The sequence below is a fragment of the Dromiciops gliroides genome, chromosome 1, assembly GCF_019393635.1.
Source record: "Dromiciops gliroides isolate mDroGli1 chromosome 1, mDroGli1.pri, whole genome shotgun sequence".
In the NCBI taxonomy this organism is placed as follows: Eukaryota; Metazoa; Chordata; class Mammalia; order Microbiotheria; family Microbiotheriidae; genus Dromiciops; species Dromiciops gliroides.
Window position 1 is genome coordinate 699,712,708 of NC_057861.1, and position 6,795 is coordinate 699,719,502.

Below are 6,795 nucleotides of genomic sequence, written 5' to 3' on the forward strand. Positions count from 1 at the left end.
CTCATGTCATAATCTGTTGTTGTTTTCAGTCGTTTCAGTCGTGTCACACTTTGTGACACTATTTGGGATTTTCTTGACAAGTATATTGTATCGGTTTGTCATTTCCTTCTCCAGCTCACTTTAGAGATGAAGAAACTGAGGCAAACAGGGTCAAATTATTTGCTCAGGGTTACCCATCGTTTAAACACACACACACACACACACACAAAACTTTTATCAATAATTCCAAGGTCTTATGGCAGGGACCGGAGGAGAAACAGATGAATTTAAACACAATCCCTGCCCTTAAAAAAAAAACCTACAATGTAATAGCAGGAATAAGATATGTCCCTAGACAAATTTAATATAACTCATATGAAATTTCTAATAAAAACTCCCATTTATATAGCTCTTTAAGGATTACAAAGTGCTTTTCTTACAGTAGTCCTGTAAGGTAGTTATTGCAGATACAATTTCTGTTTTAGATTAAAGAAATCTATGATCCTATGCAGCTTAGTTAAGTGAATTACCTAGTAGTTCAAAATTCTTTCCTCAAGACCAGTCTCACTCATAACAATAATAATCTTTATTATTGCTGATAATAACTACCATTTAAATAGAATTTTATGGTCGGGGACAGCTAGGTGGCAAAGTAGAAAAAGTACCAGCCCTGGATTCAGGAGGACCTGAATTCAAATAAGCCTCAGACACTTACACTTACTAGCTGTGTGACCCTGGGCAAGTCACTTAAGCTTCATTGCTCCACAAAAATAAATAAAGTAGATAGATAGATAGATAGATAGATAGATAGATAGATAGATAGATAGATAGATAGATAGATAGATAGATGATGGATGGATGAATTAATTAATTAAATTGTAAGGTTTGCAAAGGGCTTTATAAATACTTTCTCATGTTAATCTCCCAACAACTCTGGGAGATAAATGCTACTGTATCCCCATTTGACAGATGAGGAAACTAAAGCAGACATTAGTTAAGGAAATGTCTGTGGTGGAATTTGAACTTAGGTCTTGTTGCCTCCAACTTCAGTACTCCCTCCGTGTGACTTATTTGCTTTGGTTGTGATTGTGGAGTTTACTGATAGAAGAGCCTGAATATTTTTTTTATTTAGTGCAAGGCAGTAAAAACTATAAACACTGAATCTGACCTCCAACCCCACTAGCCGCCTTCCCAAGTCACTGTACTGCTGGTGGCAAGGGACTGGGGGAAGTAGGTATTAGAAATCAGACCAACATGGTCTCTTGCTAGCTGCAAACTTTCAAATAGAAGAAAAAAGATTGAAAAATCAAAGATAATATTAACCTGAGATAATAAATACTTTAAACATACTGAGAAAACAGAGAGTGGGGAGTTTGGCAGATTAAGCAAAAAATGCAGTCTCCCAGCCCGCCATCCCCCTCTCCCTGCCCCGTCCCTTGTCTTTCCCCTGCCTCCTGCAGACAGACAAATCAACCATGTTTGGGTATAAAAAACAAGGAGTACCCAATGCAAAGATAAAAGCTGATACAAAACTAAGCTCCTCTCATTAACAAGTTGTCCACTTTTCAGACATAATCAACAGCACAAAAGCCAGGCTCCTGGACCCAGAGAAAAAATACCTCATATTTCTAAGGTGCTCTCCTGTTTACGAAACATTTTCCTCCCAACAAACCTGTAAGGCAGACTCATCTAAGCAACCATTCATTCCAGTAGTATTTCTTGAGCACTGACTACGAACAAAGCAAGGTGGGGATCTTTTTTGCCTTTTAATATAGGAGGTCCCTAGTGAGAAACTCCCTCTACCTTTGCAGATAGGCAATAGCTCAGCAAGTTTTAGTGTTAGAGTCACTTGGGGGTATCTGAGATGTGGCCAAGGCCACACAGCCTATGTGAGTCAGAGGCACACCTAGAACCAAGGTTCTCAACTCTGAGGCTGGCTCTAGGACCACTGTAGTAACCTCTCATGAGGGCTGGTCAGGAAGGGGAAGGAATAAAGTAAAGATAAATAAAAACACAGTTGTGTCCTCAAAATGCTTGTAATTAAGTTACTTTTACTGATAGCATAAATGCTGTTTCCTGGGCATGGAGAGAGGTTTATTAAAGACACACAAAAAAAAGACAAACGTCCAAGGGTTTCTCTAGTTGAATGGTTATGGTTGTCTGGGGTCCCCCCCAACACACACACACACACACACACACACACACACACACACAAACGACCTAAAGTAGCTCTGGGGGTTATGAAGTAAAACAGAGAATAGATAACCCTTCACCTCATCACCATTTGATAGCAAAGGCCCAGCAGATGCCCAAGGGCTCTGTTCAGCAGAGAACAGCAGAAAGAAGCTGAGCATAGACCTTGAGATCAATATATCGGAGTGAACAAATTGGCAGAGGACCCCAACCAGCAGAGCAAGGCGCTAACCCCAGGATATCACCAGAGGACATGGAGGAAGCAAGCAGAAGCATCAAGGTGTAAGTTACTCCAGCATATGTAATTTTCTGATCTTCCGATCATTGACCTAGTGTTGAAAAGGACCTCAAAGGTCATCTATTCCAACCCCAACTATTTTGCAGATAGGAAAAGGAGGGGAAACTAAGGCCCAGATGGAGTAAGTGATTTTTCCAGGGTCGAAGTCAGTAAGTGGTGGTTGGGATTCATGTCACCTGGCTCCAAATTAAGCATTTTTTTCACTATTATATTTTGCTACATATGGGACCTTTCTTTATTGACCTCCTTGGGATATAAACCCAGTAGTGAGGGGCAGCTAGGTAGTGCAGTGGATAGAGCACCAGCCCTGGAGTCAGGAGGACATGAGTTCAAATCTGGCCTCAGACACTTAATACTTACTGGCTGTGTGACCCTAGGCAAGTCACTTAACCCCAATTGCCTCACCAAAAAAAAAAAAAAGATAAACCCAGTACTGAGATGACTGCTGTTTAGTCATGTCTGACTGTGACACTATTTGGGAGTTTCTTGGCAAAGATACTGAAGTAGTTCTACCATTTCCTTCTTCCGTTCATTTTACAGATAAAGAAACTGAGGCAAACAGGGTTAAGTGACTTGCCCAGGGTCATACTGCTAGTTAAGTGTCTGAGGCCAGATCTGAACTAAAAAAGATGTGTTCCTGACTCCAGGCCTGCTGTTCTAATGTGGATAGAGAGCTGACCTTGGAGTTAAGAAGACCTGGGTTGAAGCCTCACCACTGACCTCTGATACTGACTATTTAATCCTAGGGAAGTCATTTAATCTCTCAGTGGGTTAGAAGCCTCTCTGAAATCATAAGCTGGAAAGTAGATACTGATTTGAATTGGCTGAAAAGAGTGTGTGTGTGTGTGTGTGTGTGTGTGTGTGTGTTTAAGGAGAGAAAGAGAGACAGACTGAGAAAGAGAAGAGAGAAACAGAGACAGACTGAGAAAGAGAAGAGAAACAGAGACAGAGACTGAGAGAAAAAGAGGAGAGAGAGAAACAGACAGAGATAGACAGAACTGAGAAAGGAGAGAGAAAGAGAAACAGAGACTGGGAGAAAAAGAGGAGAGATACAGAGACAGACAGAACTGAGAAAGAGAAGAAACAGAGACAAAGAAACAGAGACAGAGACAGAGACAGAGAGAGAGGAGCTACAACTATCAATGAAATCTCAGGTATAGCTTCCTCTTCAAATGAATGAATGAATGCATGAATGAATGAATGAATGAGTAGATAGATAGATAGATGAAATAAATAAATGGATGGATGGCTCATCTTTGCTGGTTTGACCAGTAAGAGATATTGTTCCATTTTTATCATTGATCTGCAACATTTTCAATATGGTGGCTGAAAATTTACATTTGTCATTTTGAAAGCTGTTCATGATATATTGGAGGGTGATGCTTAGGCTTACAGATTTGCAGCAATTCCCTGTGGATTTTGGATGTCAGACTTTCATCCGAGATAGCTGATACAAAGGTTGTTTCCCCTAATCCATCTTTATTTATGTTTTCACTGCATTGATTCTGTGTGTGTGTGCATAAGTTTTTCAATGTTACATAGTCTAAATGGCCCACTGTGTCTTCCTTAACCACCTCTTTCCCTTTCCTAATCTTGAATTCTTCCCCTAACCATAGCTGTGAAAGACACTGCCTTCCATTCTCCTGTAATTTTCTTATGACATGAATTTTATATTTAAATCACTTATCCATTTGGAATTTATTGTGATAAATTGTGTCAAACTAAACCTGTTTTACATTATTTAAAATCTCAGTGCCAAGTGTTAAGGAGAGAAATAAAAGAAAGTGGAATATTCACATTCAATGAACATTCTTTACTTTTGTGAGGGCAGATGTTAGTAAATCGTGTTGACATCTTTTTGACCTACTCACTTTCCTCCCATCTTAGTGGAAAATCATGGATTTATCATGCCTCTCCTATCCCATTCTTTCCAAATAGAATAGCAGATGGGTAAAGAAAGTTTCGACAAAGAACCAACACTTTTAATGTCTCTTATTTGAAAGAGGTCATGACTGTCAACTCAGAATTGTAGATTTGAAAGACTATGCCAATGTATTTATAAAGGGTCTATCGCAGTCTTTAAATCAATTACTTACATACAGCTGGAGATTTTGGTTTTTCTTATTTAAAATACCTAAACCAAACAATAAAATTATAATAACATCTTCCCAGGGGGTCTATATTTTTTCCCTTAATTTCTGTTCTCTTACGTAGTTAGAAGCTAATTTTTTAAAGTGTATGTATAAAAATCAAATAGGAATTAACCTTTCAGTTGGTGTATTACATCCTCAATTATCCATTGTGGAGATTTTTCCCCTGAAGACCAGGTTATTTTTTCCCTTCTGTTTTGCTTTTGTATTGGATTGGTGATTTTACTGGTTATAGGATTTCCCTGGTTAAGAAAATCCTCCAGGGGCAGCTAGGTGGTACAGGGGATAAAGCCCTGACCCTGGATTCAGCAGGACCTGAGTTCAAATCTGGCCTCAGACACTTGACACTTACTAGCTGTGTGACCCTGGGCAAGTCACTTAACCCTCATTGCCCCACCAAAAAAAAAATAAAAGAAAATCCTACAAAAGTAGATTAGAGTGGGGCGGCTAGGTGGCACAGTGGATAAAGCATGGGCCCTGGATTCGGGAGTTCCTGAGTTCAAATCCGGCCTCAGACACTTGACACTTACTAGCTGTGTGACCCTGGGCAAGTCACTTAACCCCATTGCCCCATTAAAAAAAAAAAAGTAGATTAGAACCTGCTCAGCCAATTATAATCTTATAGGGTTGCCACAAATTACTTCCACGAGGTGAAATAGCTAATATTTATCATAGACTAAACTTGAACCCAGATTTCCCTTAATTAATCCTCTCAGCTCTTGATCTCCTTGGAGCCCCTTTGACTGTCCTGATAGCATATGACATAGCCCCCTATGCCTAGCTGGCTCTAACCACTGCACCTCCAACCATTTCCTTCTGCCATATGCCTGCCTGCACTGGACCTTGCCATGTGACCTACCACTGCCTCCACTTTAGAACAGTTATCAAATAATTGGGCATACCAATCACACTCCCTGAGCTCCATTCACTATCCCTGTGACTTTCCCAACCAAAACAAGCTCCCCTGCCCCGTCCCTGGTTCATCTCTCCCCACTAGAATACGAGCTTCCTGAGGACAGGGGCTGTCTCCCTTTTGCATTTGTATGGGCCCCCCCCCACCCTTAGCTTGATTCTTGCTTTAAACTCTTATTATATGCTTTTACATTCGCATATCCTTTTCTCATTCCTATATCCAGTTTTCTATCACTATTGTAACGATTGGAATAACGCCACCTGCTGGATACTTACTGTAGAAGAGTTCTGCCCATGAAGGGAAGGTCTTTGAGGGCAAGACCAGGAGTCAGGAAGTGACGCGGGCTAGTGGGAGGAGGAAGGAAGAGACTGGCGCTCAGTCTCGCTCTCTTTCCTGGGGCCGCTGGCGGAGAAGGGAGCTAGAAATGTGCTCTCCCTTTAATAGATAGGAATCTAGGCCTTTCTCTCTCTTTACCAAATTCTTATTCTCCTTAATAAATGCTTAAAAGTCTAACTCTTGCTAAAGCTTATAATTTATTGGCGACCACTCATTAGATATTTTAGACAGACTAGCTAGAATTTTAGCCCTTAACAGATGGCTGACCATGAAGAGGAAAGCTGAACCTCACTTCTGATCTTCTGGTTGGGTAAGAAATTTCCCCTCCCTCTCCCTTTAACTGCTAAGTACTGGAGTACTGGCTGTGTTTTCCCTTTAAATTTTTTCAAATGGACCTTTTAAACTCCCTAATTACCCTATTTTTTATTTTAGTCTGTTTAACCAGACAAATGGGAGATAAGATCATGTTAATGCTTTGTTTTTGTGGATTTTCTATTTTTCTTTTTATTTTTGTTAAAAGAGCCAGCAACTTACTCACACGAGGAAATATCTCTCCCTCTCCCAACCATGCTTTTTCAGAGAAACCTGAAGAGATTCCCGCAGCTTTTCCCAGTTCTAACACTAATTGTTGCTTTAATTTTGCATGCCTGGAGGCAATGACCCACCCTCTAGAAGCTTTTAATCCCCTAGCACCTGGAGGCAAAGTGGGGGAAGAGGAATCCAGGCCTGAGTTCAAAATCAAGTCTGATTCAAATTGCTCTGGTCCCTCCCCTCCTCCCCAGACCCCACCCTCTACTCCTCCCATGGCCAAGCCCATTGCTTCCCCTGCCTGGGAAGTCCGGAGATCTGATGCGCATGCTCAACTTTCTCTAACTACATTTGCAGCTTCAGACTCAGCCCTTTCCCAGCCTGGCTGTGCTCCTGAG